General features: G+C 42.7%; 1 protein-coding gene and 1 long non-coding RNA gene across 5 annotated transcripts in view; one reads left to right on the forward strand and one right to left on the reverse strand.

Annotated features, from left to right (window-relative positions):
• The window catches only part of LOC119043965 (uncharacterized), a 73671-nt gene extending 61881 nt beyond the window's left edge, over positions 1-11790 (reverse strand). The window contains exons 1-2 of the long non-coding RNA XR_005081525.2: positions 11725-11790; positions 10681-10760 (exon numbers count right to left, since the gene is read on the reverse strand). This is a non-coding gene — a long non-coding RNA (uncharacterized LOC119043965). The remainder of the gene's footprint in view (positions 1-10680; positions 10761-11724) is intronic.
• CTXN3 (cortexin 3) overlaps positions 8061-18288 on the forward strand; it is a 66328-nt gene continuing 56100 nt past the window's right edge. For 2 of the 4 annotated variants that reach the window (XM_053665295.1, XM_053665297.1), the window contains exon 1: positions 8061-8207. The gene's annotated coding sequence lies outside the window, so the exon portion shown is untranslated. Of the gene's footprint in view, positions 8236-18288 lie in introns of all 4 variants that reach the window. The other 2 variants (XM_053665293.1, XM_053665292.1) reach the window with 2 other exon arrangements.

The raw sequence follows: 18288 nt of genomic DNA on the forward strand, positions 1-18288 counted from the left end.
TAAAAAAATATACATCTGGCATACCTGCTGCATTCTCCTGCTTTACTTTTCTCCATTGCTTGTATCATTATCTGTCATTCAATTATATTTTATTTGCTTATTTTTCCTTATCTATATTCCTTGTGATAGGCAAAATAATGGCCCCCAGAGATGTCCATGGTCTAATCCCTGAAATTTATGAATGTGTTTAGGTAACATTGCAAAGGAAAGTTGAGAGTACATATGAAATTAAGGTTGCTACTCATCAAGGTTGCCACCTCGGGGTTGCTGACCTTGAGATGGGGAGACCATCCTGGAGTCTCTGGGTGGGCCAATATCATCTATAAGGGTCTTCAAAAGTGGAAGAGGGAGGCAGAAAGTAAGTGGGAGTGACTCAATGTGAGAATGACTCAATTTCCCATTGCTGGATTTGGAGAAGGAAAGGACCCATGAACCACAAACTGTGGGCATCTTCTAGAAGCTCTAAAAGATAAGGAAATGCTTCCATAGAGACTCCAGAAGAATGCAGCCCTGCTGACATCTTGATGTTAGGACAGTGAGACCCTCATCAGACATCTGCTTTACAAGACAGTAAGATAAAATATCTGTGTCATTTTAGGCTACTAAATCAATGACAACTTGTTGTAGCAGCATCGAAAATTGACTCATGGCACAATGTGATCATCCATGTGGGAGCTGGGATCTGATGAGTGCTGGTGTCCGGCCAGTGTGGGAATGGATGTGCGAGGTGAAGACTGTTCTCTCATAAAGTCTCCAGGGGTAACACAAAGTCAGTGGGATTCCACGTGCACAGGGCGTGTCGGGGAGTGTCTGTGAGTGTGAGGAGGAACCCTGTCTGTTGGGTTGAGTTCCTGTCATACGCTATGAGACCTCACAGGCACAGGCTCTGTTTGGGGTAAGTACTAAGGGTAAGGCCTTTACCATTTCTTGTGTTGAAGATTCGGAGCTTCCAGGAGGACTTGGACAACATTCCCAGACACTGCCTGAGTGCCCTGCACCATGCTGTCTGCCCTGGACAAGAGAGAATGGTGGCCACAGTGTCCTGGAGCTTTATGTTCGGGGCTGACTTGAGGCACTGAAGAAATCTTACAGGAAGTTGATTTACGAAGGCAGTGCAAACGCTTCTCCTGTTTCTACTTAAGAATCTTTCTTGAGTTCTGGACAAGATAGAGGCGTAGGTAGAGACCCCTCACTTCCTTGCACAACTAAAAGGACAATAATGACCAATCTAAAATCAATAAACAACCCAAAAATGCCAGAAAGTCAAAATGCATGGAACTCTGACAACCAAGGAATTAAGAAAAAAATCACCCAGAACAACCAGACTGGTAAGGCAGACTGCACAGGCCGACTCAGAAAAACTGAGGCAAGTTGGCCGAGGGGTGGGGCTGACTGCCAAGCTCTGGGGAGCTGCTCAGGAGGGACTGACTTAAAGGGGAAGCTGAGACTCAGAGCTGACTGTGGGCTATGGCTGGGGTCCTCACGGTGAGAGATACTTCCATTCTGACTGCAGAGTCTGTTGGAAAGTGTGCCAGAGATGAGCAGGTGAGCTGCATTGCTCCATCTCTGGCCCCGCCCCCACAGGCAGTGCAGCAAAGAGGGTTGCCCCGCCTGGGTGAATGCCTAAGGCCCCGCCCCTTACAACCTATCAGGGACACCAAGACAAAGAAATATGGCCCAAATGAAAGAACAGAGCAAAACCTCAGAAACAGAACTAAGCGATGAAAGGATTGCCAACCTATCTGATGGACTATTTAAAGCCCTGGTAATCAAAATGCTCACAGAACTGATTGAGCTTGGTCGAAAAATGAAAGAACAAATGAAAGATAACAAAAGTGAAATAAAGCAAAATATTCAGGAAACTAACAGTGACAAGAAGGAAACCAGGATTCAAAGTAACAATTTGGAACAAAAGGAAGAAATAAGCATCCAACTGGATCAGAACAAAGAAACAAGAATCCAAAAAAATGAAGGGAGGCTAAAGATTCTCTGGGACAACATGAAACATTCCAATATACGAATTATAGGGGTGCCAGAAGGAGAAGAACAGCAGCAGCAAGACATTGAAAACTTATCTGAACAAATAATGAATGAAAACTTCCCCAATCTGGCAAAGGAAATAGACATCCAGGAAGTCCAGGAAGGCCAGAGAGTCCCAAAGAAGTTGGACCCAAAGAAGAACACACCAAGGCACATCATCATCAAGTTATCCAAGGTTAAAGACAAAGAGAAAATCCTAAAAGCAGCAAGAGATAAGGGTACTGTTACCTACAAAGGAGTCCCTATAAGACTATCAACTGATTTATCAAAAGAAACCTTATAGGCAAGAAGGGGCTGGAAAGAAGTATTTGAAATCATGAAAGGCAAGGACCTACATCCAAGATTACTCTATCCAGCAAAGCTTTCATTTAGAATGGAGGGGCAGATAAAGTGCTTCCTAGATAAGGTCAAGTTAAAGGAGTTCATCATCACCAAACCCTTATTATATGAAATGTTAAAGGGACTTATCTAAGAAAAAGAAGATAAAAAATATGAACAGTAAAATAATAATGAACAAACAACTATCAACAAATGAACCTAAAAGAAAAAAAAACAATGTCAATAAAAACTAAGCAAACAACCAGAACAGGAACAGAATCAGAGAAATGGACATCACACAGAGGGAGTTCAGTGGGGAGGGAGAAGGGAGGAATGGGGGGGAAAGGTACAAGGAAGAAGCAGCATAACTGGTAGGCATAAAATAGATGGGGAGAGGTCAAAAATGGTATAGGAAGCAGAGGACTCAAAGAACTTATATGTACAACCCATGGACATGAACTAAGGGAGGGGGGATGGTGGAGAGTTGGGGGGGGCAAGGTGGGAGGGGAATAAAGGGAGAAAAATTGAGAGAACTGTAACAGGAAAATCAATATAAAATACTTAAAAATACAAATTAAAAGAGTCTCAACTAGAATGAGAACTTTGAGGGATTATAGACTGATGGGTGAATTTGTGGTTTTCATTATGTAAAATAACAAAAGACTGAAAAGCAATATAATCATGATACTAGAGAGCTGTATAAATAAAATAGGAATAATAGATACTTGAAAGATAATGTCCCCAAGCACTTTAGAATGACAAAAGTATCCTACAAAATTTTAGATGAATGGCTCAGAATTCATTTCAAAATGGGCTTTGGTTATTAAATTTCCTTTTCTGAGTAAGTCAGCAAGAGTTTTAACTAAATATAAAACACAAATTGAACACCAACAGCATGCGGCAGAAAGTGTTCATTGATGTATTTAATGTAGCTATAATTATGCTGTATCAGGAAAAGATTTTGGTTTGCACATGACTGAACTTGGCTTAAATGATAATGGGAATTTACTGGCTTATAAAACCATAAAATCCTGAAGTAGGGCAGGCTTTGGCAACGTTCATTCAGAAGTTTACAGCATCACCAGGACTGTTTTGTCCCCTGTGGTCTCTATTTTCCAAAGTTCGTTGGCTTTTTCCTTGGACTGGCTTCTCTCACCACGTTTGGCTCTCAGAGCCACCCTGGAGCCTCTCTTCAAATCACTGGGCTGGGAAATCCAGGGTTGATTGTAGGAGACTAGAGGTCACAGAACAAGGTCTATGGGTGAAATTCAGCCAGGTTTCTGATTTTGTAAGTCAAGTTGTACTGGAACATAGCCGTGCCCATGTGTTTACACATTGCTTAAGACTGCTTCCACATGACTGCAGCAGAGTTGAGTAGTTACCACAAAGACCTTCTATCATACAAAGCTTGAAATATTTCCTATCAGGCCTTTGACAGAAAACATTTGCTGATCCTTGATGTGGAGTAATTAATGGGGAATAATTCTTGGAGGTAACCTCAGCCCAGAAGCTGTTCTCTTCTCGACAACAGTGGTTGATTCATTCTCGCTATGTCTCTTTTTTCTTTCTCCCAGCGAAGCGCAGACAGATTTTTCTCAGGCCAATACAGCACGCAGCACTCAAAAATCCTGAGTCAGACTTCCTGGTGCTTTAGGATCTACGTGGAACTGTACAACCACTAATGATAACAGCAATAGCTGTGAGTGAGAGAACTAGGAGCATTGATGGCTGCGCTGTGAATTAATACTAATAGCATGCACTGGAGGCCAGGTTCTGTATGAGCACAAAGTCTTAGGAAGTGTGTCCCATTATTGTTCCTATTGTATAGAGAAGGCACTGAGAGTTTAGGAAATGCCCCAGTTTACCCAGCTGGTAAGTGGTACAGCTCTCATGGAAATCCAGGCTATGGGACTCCAGAGTCTCAGTACACAGGCTGCCTCTGAATTGGAATTCAAACCGAGCAAATGCAGAAAGAGGCTTAGACTTACCTGAGGTTTGTGACGTGGTTTAACACTGAACATAAAAAGTGTGAGACGTGCAGAGAACAAAAACAAAACAAAGGCAGACCTTCCAAGAAAAACAGAAGACCTGGCCTGCCCAGGGTAAGACCAGGAAACAAAACACGGAGGAAGTCAGGAACAGAAAGTAAACATTCCCTTTAGCCTTCCCTTGTGAAAGTCTCAAGCAAGATCCTGATGAAGGAGGATTTGGAAAGGAACCAGAATGAGCTCCATAGAAAAATGGTCTTGTGATCAACTCAGTTGTAGAAACACAGCAAACATTTATCCACTCAGGGAGCTCCCCAGTGCAAATGATACAAGAAACACTTGAGTAAAATAAGCAGTTCACTCCCCCCAGTATTTACTGAATTTATGTGACCACTGAACATTTTTTGTGGCTATGGATGATATCCATAAACATGTCAGAGAACAAACTTTTGGTCCATTTGTTTTATAATTTAAATGCATCATTAAATGCTTAGCAATATGATTTATTCCATAGCTCATAAAGTAAAAATTATTTCTTTTTTTTGCTCATCTTTTTATAGTCTTAGTAAAAGACGCCTTCCAAGGCAACTAAAATAGGAACCTCTGATGGATCTCTGAGGACTATGGACTGACCTTCGAACAGGTGAGCTTCCTTGCCAAAAGGTGCTCTGTGAGGCCCTCTAGTGGGAGGACCTACCGTGGTAGGTTCACCCATCAGAATGGCAGCTCATAGTGTAGTATTATCATAATACACTGATATACTAAAGGGCTAAATTGTGCAAGACAACTAAGTAGGAAATCAGACTCCAAAAACCAAAACAAAACAAAATTACAATTACTACAAATATTTATTCAAAGGAAGTTGAAGACTGAAGCTACCAGCATGGCATGGAATATTGCCAACAGGAAGGATACATGGGAGAATGGGACACCTGAGCTGGACCTTAAAGGGCCTTGTGGATGTGGGCAGTGGAGAGAAGGTAGGAGATGAGGAGTCAGACTAGCAGAAGTGGAGGTAGCCTAGGTGTACTCAAGGCTGGGGGTAGGAATGGGTGGAGGGTGGTGGCTGTGGTTGGTGAGATCTGAGAAGTGAGGTACTGGGGTATAGAAAACCCTGAAAACCTAGCAGAGGAGAATGTTTCTAATTCAACTGATAATAGGGAAACATTTTAGGTTTCTGGACATGGCCAAAGCATGTGCTGTTTGACATAGATCGTTTGGCTACAGCATGAAAAGGGACCATGAGGAAGGAAGCTGTAGGAGAAAGCAGAATTCTCCTATTACAGAGGAGGGAGAGACTGTTAAAGACTCTTCATGCTTATAAGAGGGCTAACTTTCAAATTACCAATGTCAAAATCACTGATTTTTTTTTGGTAACATCCATAGACATTGATTGTATGTGGAATTGTAATTGACTCAACCCATTGAATCACTAATATAATTAGGAAGATGGTCTGCTTGCTTTAAAAAAAATAATGTGTGTATGTCAATGGACTAAATATATTATTTGTTTCCATAGCATATTTAGAAAATATAGAAAAATCCATGGGAGAAAACAAATCAGCCTCAATGTCAGAAATGGCTGTACATGTTGGGAATACTTCCTCCTGCAAACAAGATTGGGGGGGGCCTGTGTGAGGTGGTGGGGATGTCAGCAGACATGGCCATGCTCAGTGGTCATGGCACTGATGCCCAGTGGGAGCCATGACATCCAACAGAAGGGAGAGGAGCAGGAAAAGGGCACGTGGAGGTCATGTGGGCACTCATCAGTCTTGTTCCTGATGGGCCATTTCAGTGACTTTTCATTCTCCAGGGTACAGCCTCCAATGCCACCATCTCATTATGTGACCCTTTCTCATGCTGCCCAAATGTGGCCATCAATTCCTGCTTTAAGGTTTAGTCCAAGTCAATAATATATATAAAGGAAATACTTCTGCTTGCCACAAGTCTTAAAACAATGTGAGTCTATTGTGAAGTTGTCTGAAGGGGGGCTGCATCATGCAACCCAGAACTGAACTGCCTTGGAACCTCTTCATTCATTCAGCCCTGTGAAGCCCAACACTGCTCAGCAGTTGCTCCTCCTAATTTCTCCCAACAGTCGCTATCCCTCTCCAGGACCTGTTGGCTTTCACATCATTGGTCTTGATTCTCAGCCTTGCTTCCTCCTCTCCCTGCTGCTTCTGGAAGTTTTCCTTGTCAGAAGGCTTAAACTTTTTTTTTTCTTTTCCTCCTTCCTTCCTTCTTCCTTCCCTCCCTCCCTCCCTCCCTCCCTCCCTTGTAAATAAATGTAGTATCTCCAAGGTTTTTTTTTTTTCCAATTTACTTACTACCCTATCTATGAGAAAAAGGGCAGAAAATTGAGCAGCTCCCCTAATGAATTTTACTTAGAAAGCTGAAGAGAGTAGAAGATGGTGAATAACTATGTTTTCATACTATACTTGCCATGCAAATGGAGGGGCAGGTCACCCCATATAGTTAAGGCTGGAACACCTTCATCCAGATTATCTACAGATTAACTCCAGGCAAAGTGATCTCTGGAAACTAAAAAGCTGATTACTGCTAGTAAATAAACTGATTCTGAGTTCAGGTAGGTGCCTAAAGACTGACTTCAAATTAGTTGGCTCCTTTTTTCATGTTTTCTGCCACTTGGAAGCAAGGGTTCAGATGCACTGATTTACAGGATGGAAGGCTTGCTCCAGGCCTGAGGGCCCTGTGTGTTGAGCGAGGCCACCTTGTTTCATATGATTATAATTTTATGCACAAGATTTCAGAAACTTCTGAATGTTATTCGAGGGCTGAAATGATGAATTCCCAAGCCTCATGTTCTCTTAGTGGTTAACATGATCAAACACAAAGTATCACGACGTCAGGTCCCTGTGTCAGTGTTGTAAGAGTTTAAGATGGCTGGATGTGGCCTCCCTTTTGATAACATCTGTGAATCTTTCTTGGGGTTTTCAGGCATCTGCAGGCATATCTTTGTCTCCTACTGTGCCTCGAGCCTGGATCTGCTCCCGTTCATGCCTCTGCTTTCCCTCTGTCTGTCCTGCAGTTATCTTTGTGGCTTTTCTGGGGATTCCCTTCAGTACAGACGTTAGCCCTTCCCTTCTCCCATTGAAATGACCTGTAAGGTTGGTCATGGAATTCTACAAAAAGGATTTCAGCAGCTTATGATAGAATAGTTAAGTAACAAGGACCAACTAACGGGAAGGAAGGATTCAATTATACATGAAAATTATTCTCAGGTACCAGGGAGATTAGGTTAAGGACATATTATAATTGAAAGTCAGTAATGGTGACCAGTAAGGAGATAGCCCCTTCCTATTTTCACCAATAATGTGAATTTAGGAAAAAGGGAAATTATATAAGGATGTAAATATTTTAAGGAGAAGTGCTCTTTTACAGTTAGAAGAAACTTTAAATTATGTAGGGTAGCTCCATGATTCTCGGATAAAAACCAAGGCCTAGAGCAGAGGAGTAATTTGTTCAAGGATCCTCAGCGGTTGGAACTTTTTCTGTTGTGTATCTACCATGTGCCAGATGTCATTCTAGGTCTCAGACAAGCAGCCACAACTAGGTCAAGGTCCCCGTCCTGTTGGGATTTAAACATCAGTGGGGGAAGCAGGTAAGCAAGCAGAGCAATAACAAATAAACAGGGTCATTTAAACACTGTTGAATTCTTTGGTAGGAGGAAGGTGATAGAGGGGTAGAGGGAGGTTCTGAAGAGAAAACACAGGTGCCAGGCGGCTGTGGTGAGAAGTCCCAGTCCTGTGAAGGTGACGTGCGTCTGAGCACGTGAGCGCTGCCACACTCCAAACTGCCTCCAAAGAAAACGCCTGTGATGTCTTCAGCAGTGCCGCAGAGGTGAGGTGAGACACATTAATGACATGAGGTAAATGAGCATCGTGTAGAGGCAAGGTTATAGTAGGCAGCTCATTATGCTGGGCCTTTAAAAAAGAAACTTATGTAGCAGCCAGTCTCTGGGCTGGAGGAGCTCGCCGCCCAATGGACAGCTTCCCAGTCACAAAGGCGGCCTCTGGAACCCTGACAACTGCTCTGAGATCCACCCAGGTGGAAGTGCGGGAGACAGCTAATTTGCCTTAGACAGGATTCTGGTCAAGATCCCATCCTCTTCTGAAAGGAGCGTTTGGCCACAGTATCCGTGGCTCGGGCTTTCTGTCTTGCCTAACCCACACGTCGTGTTTAATGATATTATTGTGCTTACACAGTAAAACAAAAGAGTCACTGTGCACATTAACGACACTGACTCTGGCTGATATCGATCATTGAAAATGAACGAGAAGAGCTGGTGAGCAACTGCCGACATGCAAAGCATCGTTGTTGCTGTTGTTTCAAATTTAGCTAAATATATTGGTATTGCATATGGAGAGTTCAAGCTATAATTCAATTGCTATTCTTTAGCCTGGGATTACTTGAGGAGACACTATGAGATGAATCAATTTGTATTTAGTATTGATAATAACAGGGAAAATACATTTGGCTGAAGATATTATCTCCATGCCAATTCTCAGAGAAAATTTCCCCCAGATTATATGAGCCTCTCCTTATCAGTGAAGAGAGAAAATTAAAAGCCTTAGGTAGTCATACTGAAAGATTAGAGAAGAAGGCTAGACCAGAACAGGGAATTTTTTGTTTGTTTGTTTTTTGTTTTATAAAGCACACTTAATGGAGATCCTAAGATTCTTGAAGACATTTTAAAATTATCTTTTAAATGATTATAAAAATTATTTTCAGTGTTACTGCAATAACATTCTAGAAACCACTGAGGGTAATGGGGTGACTGTAAAAAATGTAGAAAAGTTACATGGGTTAGAAGAGGTAGAAAAATCCATGTGGCCCAACCATCCCCTGGGAAGTGGGGGTTTGTGCCCAGTTGTAAGATGTGAAAGCCAGAGCAGCACACTGTTGATTACTCAAGAGCTTGACCGTTCACACAGAGTTCTGACTGTTGCAAAGCCCACCATTTCTCAGAAGGTGTCAGTGTTGGAAGAAAAGCATGAGAATGTCCAAGTGGACCCTTGCTGGAGTGTAACAGAACTTCAAAAGCTTCTCTGAGCCTCCAACCTGAGAATAAAACATGAGGTGTCAAAGCTGCTGTTTCCCAGCTGTGAGGCACGCTAAGGAGAGAGCTGAAGCTCTGGGGTCATAGATGTTTTCTTTGCAGGCAGTTTGGAGTGCTGTGCTATTTCTGTTCTCTCTTTCTCTGTTACTCCAGGTCTAACTAGAGGCGGGCGGAGAGTGTTAGTGCTTAAGGCAAGCGAGAGGATCTTAAGGAACCACAGAGGCCATTTAGCCTTGTGCCAGGCACCCCATCCCCAGGCTGGATGCTGTAGCCAGATCAGATAGGAGTTCGCAGAGCAAAGGGAGAGGGTGTCTCCCTGGGAGGGAACGAGATGGCAGGCAAGAGTGGTTGTTTTCCACGAATCAGATGTGGGGAGAGAGCAAGCCTGTTTGTGAGGAGAGTCTGGAGGGATAATGGCCAGCCAGAAATGAGGCATTGCCTCAGTTCAAGGGCTCTGTGGCCAGAGGCCACAGCTGGGTTCTCAGGAATCAGCCAACATGCTGCACGATAATAAAAGTCACCCTCAGACAATTCCCCAAACCCAAAGTGTGCTGACACCGATTTACCTCTGTGCCCTTTCTCTCTGAACCCTACCCCTGGGCCGAGTCACAGAGCGGTCAGAAGCAAACCGGTGGGGAGAGGAGATGAGGGGAGGAAAGAGGCCATGGTCGCTCCTCCCCTTCCTCAGAACAGAATTCCAGGGTGGAACAGATCCAAGGGGGGTGACAGGGAGAGAAGTTTTAAGTTCAAGTGAATTTGGAGTTCTGTTACTCTAATAGAACAGACTGAATTCTGTAATTTTCAGCTGGACTGGACTCAACAAAATTTGAAGGTGACCAGAGAACTTTTATTATCTAAGCATTACTAGAAACCAAAGTCATCCCTAAGATTTCATTTTAGGGTCAGAAGAGAACAGGTGAGGGATTTCAATAGACAGAGAAGAATGAAATGAAATCAGTCTCTAGATCAGTTAATAAGCTACTTCTGTGACCTGAGCACACGCTGAGACTGTGTGGTGCTTTGGTTCCAAAGGTCAAATGTGTGACCAATGCTGGTGTTTGCTGAACTTGCATTCTCACTGACACTGTCTGCAAAGTGCTTGGCACAGTGGCTGGGGCAGTGCAGATCCTCAGTAATGTATTACTGTGCTAGTTACCTTTAATTATTATCACAGGGCATCTGACTTAGGCCATAACCAACTAGACTCTCAGCCTCTCTCAACAAGCAGGTTAAAAAGTGGGGACACACACTGACCTGGCAGGGGAGATACCATGATCACGAAGGTGGTTTTCCCAGGGCAAGGCTTATCCATTGCACTCCAGATGTGCTGACCCCTGCAAAACAGAAAAGAAGAAGGAAAAAAAAGCAGGGATAGCTCCAGGCCTCCATAGAGGGAGCTCTGCAACCATCCCTCCCGAGAAGACGGGGCAGTGGGGCCTCTACCAGCTGTGGCCTCCCGGCCAAAACGAGGCAGTGGTGGGTCAGACTGCAGGGAGGTGGCATAGCAAAGGGATCAGGCCGTCCTGACTGGGAATCTGGGCTCCACAGCCAGCAGTGGGACAAACTTCTCTAACTTCAGTTTTCTCATGTTTAAAATTCCAAAAATAATATGTGCTTGCTTGGGGGGGGGTGTGCAGAATAAATCCTCACTGAATTGGGTTGTTATTGTACGTAATAGATATTCCATTTGTTCCTTCTTCCCAGTTCACTGAGTTGTGATCCTCTTCTTTTAATTCTTAACACCTCTCTATGAAAGCCCAGCATTCTTTTTTTAAATTTTATGTTAAATCCTCACCCAAGGATATATATTTTAAATTGATTTTAGAGAGAGAAAGGGGGAGGGAGGGAGGGAAAGAGAGAGAGAGAAAAAAAAACCCCATCAATCACTTTCCTCCCATACATGCTCCAACTGGGGACCAAAACCACCACCTAGGGATGTTGTGCCCTGACTGGGGATGGAACCTACATGTTGGTGCTCCGGGTGGTGCTCCAACCAACTGAGCCACTCAGCCAGGGTCAGAAGCCCAACATTCTTAAACTTTCCTGCTCTGTGCCCTGTTTCCTTTACTTATCTGGGAAAGTAGTCTAATAAACGAATCTCTAATAAGGTAGAAACGAATGATAATTGCTTAGACTTGAGATTACCTTTTCACAGAAGAATATGGGAAAGAGAAAGCAGAGAAGAAATCTCAGGCCCTGAACTTTTACATTTGTGTTGACCTGATAGAAAATGCTTAGGGTTAGGGGACCCCCGTAAGTAGTCCCACTAGACTGGTACTGTACCGATGGCAAAACTACCTTTTTTTCCAATGTGGGCATCCCACTCTTATGGCCAGTGACTTGCTCTGTACTCCTCTGTGTCCAGCTCTAAACCAGGAGCTTTGCAACTGAATCACACTGAATTTTTGCAGCCTCTGAAAGGGAAGGTATGGTGAGCTGAGAGAGATGGTTACTCCAACCAGATAGACTTCAAAGTGGTCATTCATCCCAGACACACACCTACAAGAAGATGGTACTGCAGCAATTCAAGAAATGCATGCGTGGGTGAAAAAAAAAGATGAAAACTTTGCAAAGAGAAATGGAAAGAACAAAGAAGCATGAAAAGTCACAAATTTTAAATGCTTGAGATTGTCCTTGAATTCTTTACCTTCTTTCCTTGTGAGTTAATACCCATTTCTGTGGGATCAGCACACAAGCCACTTTCACAAATCTGCCAGGTACTCAGCTGGTGACAAGAGCTCAAGTCGTTAATGCATGCCCACGTCCCTTAATCTGGAGCTGGTGCTTGGCAGTGTTTGTGGGGACTTAACTTTAATGGACTCCGTAGGAATAGAGCTGACAGCTTCCCTTTCATGGATTTCAGAAAGTTAGATAGTGCTCCCTCACGGAACCTTGCAGTGCTCTACATCCCTGCGACTGTGGAGGAGGCCGTCATAAAACAGACATCTTCTCTCGCGGACGATCTCTCCTTTCACACCGCAAACGCAATAGTATTCATTGCTGAGGGAAAATGTCAGCCCTGCAGGGTAATCAAAGGGATATTCAGGGATGAAACTGGGGAGAAAAAAAACATTATGACTCAGCAGCAGCCCTTAAGCCTCCCTCCTTCTCTTCAGGGGACAGTCTAATGGTCTTCCATCTCATCATGTCGAACTTTAGTCATAATGTAGTCCTGCCGAAGAAGCCTTGGCACTCCCTCCTGATCTCAACCTCTCTCCAGTTCTGCACCCACAGCCATTAGTCATCCCTGATCCATAAAGCAAGTGTGGCCTCATGCTGCTAGCAGAAGTTGCAGAGGCAGGCTGAGCTGTGCTCGCCCCAGGGTTCAGGCGTGTGTGAACTTGTCTTGAGGACCAGTGGACAGGCCTGCAGGCTCATTGCCCTGTGAGAACAGGGTCTTGCTAGGCCAGAAGATACCCTGAAAGCAAAGTGAGTCATGCTGCCTGTGTGGCACAAAGTGAGCTCCAAAGAAGCACAGAGTGGATGGGTAATTGTCCCCTCTCCCAGGGATATTGGCCTGTGTCTGAGAAAGGGGCTGAAGTGAGATGAGGCAAAAGCTAAACTCTTGGAGATGAGGGTCCAGTAAACCAGGCCTCCAGAGTCAGCAAGGATGGAAGACAACTCCCTTTGCGTGCCCAGCACTTTGTCTTGATGTAGCTTTGCTGGGAACAGCCAGTGGCCTGGTCATATGTAAGTGTCCTGGCCTGGTAGGACCCATGGGGGCAGCAGATCCCACAGTGCCAGGTCTCTAGCAGGCACTCTCAGCCGTAAGTGATGATGGGTTACAGTTGAAAGTAATGGGGTCATCCATGACAGGAGAGAGTTCCCTGGTGAGCCACAGTCATAGCTGTGAGTACTATGAGAAGTGAAAAGTGTGAATTCTGAAACAAGTGCTTCGTGGAGCCTGTGAAAATTCCCAGGTGCATCAAGCTGTATTTTGAGGGTAGGAGTATGAGATACCCACCCCCCCAGGCTCAGTGGAGCCTGGAATCAGAGAAATACTATATAATGATATTATTTAATACTCTAGTTACCCGTGGCTGATATATGTAATGGGAAGTCAAGCAAGCCTGCATGTGTTGGAACCATGCATCTATATTTTGATTGTTGACAGCAGGCTATGGAGATGAGACAGTCAGAATGCTAAGAATCATGCTAAGGCAGGAACTTGCTGGCCCCTGGAGCTGGAGGAAGGAGAGACCCACTGTTGTGCTGACCATCCTTCCCTTGGCTTTGAGGGGGCTGGGCTATGTCAGCAGCACCACTGATTTTGTGGATCCTGGGCTACGGTACTAGTGAGGCAGAACCAGGGACTCATTTTCCAAGGATACTGGATGAATTGAGCCATGGCAGTAAGTGGTTGGGTGGAGGAATGCAATTCTGAGAAGAACATGTGCTAGATGATTGGACACCTCTAGCCCAGCTACTTTAGCATCTTGAGTGACTTTGGAATAGGGCCCGAGTTTGTATGTAGGTTAGAGAGCTGTGTCTCTAGGGAGCTGTAGGGTTGAGAGCTGTCTAAGCCGAACAAGGTGTCAATGCTGCTCTCCTGAATGGAGAGAAACTTGTATTAGGTCAGCATCGGCAGGTGCGCTGTGGTCTCTCCAGCAGGCAAGGACTGCATTGCATAGTGGCAAGAACAACCACTACAACTGAAGAGCACCTGCTACTCCAGCTGACTGCAGTAGACGGAATGTTTGTATCTGCTCAATTCTTATGTTGGAACTCTAATCCACAATGTGATAGTTGGAGAGGGGAGGGTGATTAGATGCTGAAGGTGGCACCATTATAAAATAGGATTAGTGCTCTTATGAAAAATAACCCTGGGAGGTCTGTCAAAATCTCTACCATGTAAGGATGCAGCAAAAAGATGGCCATCTATGAAGGCCAAATAAAGAGCTTCCAAGACAAAAGAAGTCTAAAAGGATGCACCTCAACCAAACCAGCTCTGCAAGAGATGCTAAAAGGACTGCTTTAAGGAAAGGAAGGTAAAGAGAGAGACAGAGAGGAACACACGTACAAAAATGGCAATGAATAAGTACCTATCAATAATAACCTTAAACACAAATGGATTAAATGCTCTAACCAAAAGACATAGAATAGCTGAATGGATAAGAAAGCATGACCCACACATATGCTGCCTACAAGTGACCCACCTCAGGACAAAAGACCTACACAGACTAAAAGTGAAGGGCTGGAAACAAATTTTCCAAGCAAACGGCCAGGAAAAAAAAAAGCCAGGGTAGCAATACTCTTATCAGACACAATAGACTTCAAAAACAAGGGCCATAAAGAGAGACCCAGAAGGTCACTTCATAATACTCAAGGGAAGAATCCACCAAGAAGTCATTAACATCATAAATATATATGCACCCAACATAGGAGCACCAAAATATATAAAGAAAATTGTAGAGGATTTCAAGAAAGATACTGACAGCAACACAATTATAGTAGGAAATTTTAACACCCCACTGTCAAAAATGGACAGATCTTCCAAACAAAAATTCAACAAAGATATTGTGGCATTGAACAATGCCCTAGATGAAATGGACTTAACTAATATATAGAGAGCCCTTAATCCCACAGAAGCTAAATACACATTCTTTTCAAATGCACATGAAACATTTTCAAAGATAGACCACATGATAAGACACAAAACAAACCTCAACAAATTCAAGAACATTGAAATCATACCAAGCATTTTCTCCGACCACAAGGGACTGAAACTGGAAACAAAACACAAAGGAAAACACCCCAAACACCCCAAATCATGGAGATTGAATAGCATGCTATTAAACAATGAATGGGTCAAGAATAAAATCAGGGAAGAAATAAAAAAGTTTCTGGAAACAAATGAAAATGAAATTAGGACAACCCAAAACTTACGGGACACAGTGAAGGCAGTCCCGAGAGGGAAGTTCATAGCAATACAGGCCTACCTAAAAAAGATAGAAACATTTCAAACAAACAACTTACCCCTATACCTACAAGAACTCGAGGAACAAAAACAAAGACAGCCCAGAGCAAGTGGAAGGAAGGAAATAACCAAGATCAGAGCAGAACTGAACGATATAGAGATGAAAAGCACAATTCTAAGGATCAATGAGTCCAGGAGCTGGTTTTTTGAAAAGATAAACAAAATCGACAAGCCTCTAAGTAGGCTCATTAAGAAAAGAAGAGAGAGGACCCAAATAAACACAATAAGAAATGAAAGAGGAGAAATTACAACTGACACCACAGAAATAGAAAGGATTGTAAGAAACTACTATGAAGAACTGTATGCCAAGAAATTTGAAAACCTAGGTGAAATAGACAAATTTCTAGACAAATGTAATCTTCCAAAACTCAGTGAAGAAGAAGCAGAAAGCCTGAACAGACCAATAATAGCAACTGAAGCAGTAATCAAAAAACTCCCATCACACAAAAGCCCTGGACCAGATGGGTTCACAGGAGAATTCTGCAAAGCATTTAAGGAAGATCTAACCCCTGTCCTTCACAGACTATTCCAAAAAATCCAAAATGATGGAAGACTCCCAAACTCTTTTTATGAAGCCAGCATCATCCTAATTCCAAAACCAGATAGAGACACAACAAAGAAAGAAAACTTCAGGCCAATATTGCTGATGAACATAGATGCTAAAATCCTCAACAAAATATTGGCAAATCGCATCCAACAATATATCAATAAGATCATACACCATGACCAAGTGGGATTCATCCCAGGGGTGCAAGGATGGTTCAATATTTGCAAATCAGTAAATGTAATACATCACATAAACAAAAGCAAAGACAAAAATCACATGATTATATCAATAGATGCAGAAAAAGCTTTTGATAAGGTACAACACCCATTTATGATAAAAACACTCAGCGCAGTGGGAATAGAGGGAGCATTCCTCAACATGATAAAGGCTATTTATGAGAGACCCACAGCCAACATCATACTCAATGGGTAAAAACTAAAATCTTTTCCACTAAGATCAGGAACAAGACAAGGTTGTCCACTTCCATCTCTTCTATTCAATATAGTATTGGAAGTTTTAGCCACAGCAATCAGACAAGAAAAGGAAATAAAAGGCATCCAAATCAGAAAGGAGGAAACAAAACTGTCACTGTTGGCAGATGACATGATAGTGTACATGGAAAATCCTATAGGCTCCACCCCAAAACTGCTCAACCTAATAAATGAATTTGGCAAAACAGTGGATACAAAGTCAATATCCAGAAATCAAAGGCATTTTTGTACACTAACAATGAAACAGCAGAAGCAGAAATCAAGAAAAAAATCCCATTCGATATAGCAAAAAGAAAAATAAAATATCTGGGAATAAACCTAACCAAGAAGGTAAAAGACCTGTATACAGAAAACTACACAACACTGAAGAAAGAAATCAAGGAAGACACAAACAAATGGAAACATATACCGTGTTCATGGATTGGAAGAATTAACATCATCAAAATGTCCATACTACCCAAAGCAATTTACAGATTCAACGCAATACCTATTAAAGTACCAATGGCATATTTCACAGACATAGAACAAACACTTCAAAAACTGACATAGAACCATAAATGACCCTGAATAGCAGCTGCAATTTTGAGAAAGAAGAGCAAAGTAGGAGAGATCACAATACCTGATATCAAACTGTATTACAAGGCCACTGTAATCAAAACAGCCTGGTACTGGCATAAAAACAGGCACAAAGACCAATGGAACAGAACGGAGAGCCCGGAAATAAACCCAAGTCTCTACAGGCAATTAATAATACTCAACAAAGGGGGCAGTAACACAAAATGGAGTAAAAATAGCCTCTTCAGCAAATGGTGTTAGGAGAACTGGACAGCTACGTGCAAAAAAATGAAACTTGAGCATCAACTTACACCATACACCAAAATATATTCAACGTGGATAAAAGACTTAAATACAAGCCATGACACCATTAAAGTCCTAGAGGAGAACATTGGCAGGAAAATCTCAGATATTTCACATAGCAACATTTTTACTGATATGTTCCCAAGAGCAAGGGACATAAAGGAAAGTATAAACAAATGGGATCTCATCAAAATTAAAAGCTTTTGCATGGCTAAAGAAAACAGTATTAAAATAAAAAGAGAACCAACTCTATGGGAAAACATATTTGCCAATGATACCTCAGACAAGGGTTTAATCTTTAAAATATACAAAAAAACTTACATGACTCCACTCTAAGAAGACAAGCAACCCAATTAAAAAGTGGGCAAAGGACTTGAACAGATACATCTCCAAGGAGGACATACAGAAGATCCAGGGACACATGAAAAGATGCTCAATATCACTAGCAATCAGAGAGATACAAATTAAAACCACAACGAGATACCACTTTACACCAGTCAGAATGGCCATCATAAACAAAGCAACAAACAACAAGTGTTGGAGAGGTTGTGGAGAAAAGGGGACCCTAGTTCACTGTTGGTGGGATTGCAAACTGGTACAGCCACTATGGAAAACAGTATGAAATTTTTTAAGAAAAGTAAAAATGAATATGCCTTTTGACCCAGCAATTTCACTGCTAGGATTATATCCTAAGAACCCTGAAACACCAATCCAAAACAACCTATGCACCACAATGTTCATAGCAACACAACTTACAATAGCCAAGAGTTGGAAGCGACCTAAGTGCCCATCAGTAAATGAATGGACCCCAAAACTATTGGAATTCTATGCAGCAGAAAGAAAGAAGGAGCTCCTACCCTTTGCAACAGCATGGATGGAACTGGAGAGCATTGTGCCACGTGGAGCAGGCCAGGCAGTGAGGGACAGATGCCATGTGATCTCACCTTTAACAGGAACCTAAACAACAAAACAAACAAGCAAGCAAGATA

The sequence above is a fragment of the Artibeus jamaicensis genome, unplaced genomic scaffold, assembly GCF_021234435.1.
Source record: "Artibeus jamaicensis isolate MK-2021 breed Jamaican fruit bat unplaced genomic scaffold, CSHL_Jam_final contig_402, whole genome shotgun sequence".
Taxonomy (NCBI): Eukaryota; Metazoa; Chordata; class Mammalia; order Chiroptera; family Phyllostomidae; genus Artibeus; species Artibeus jamaicensis.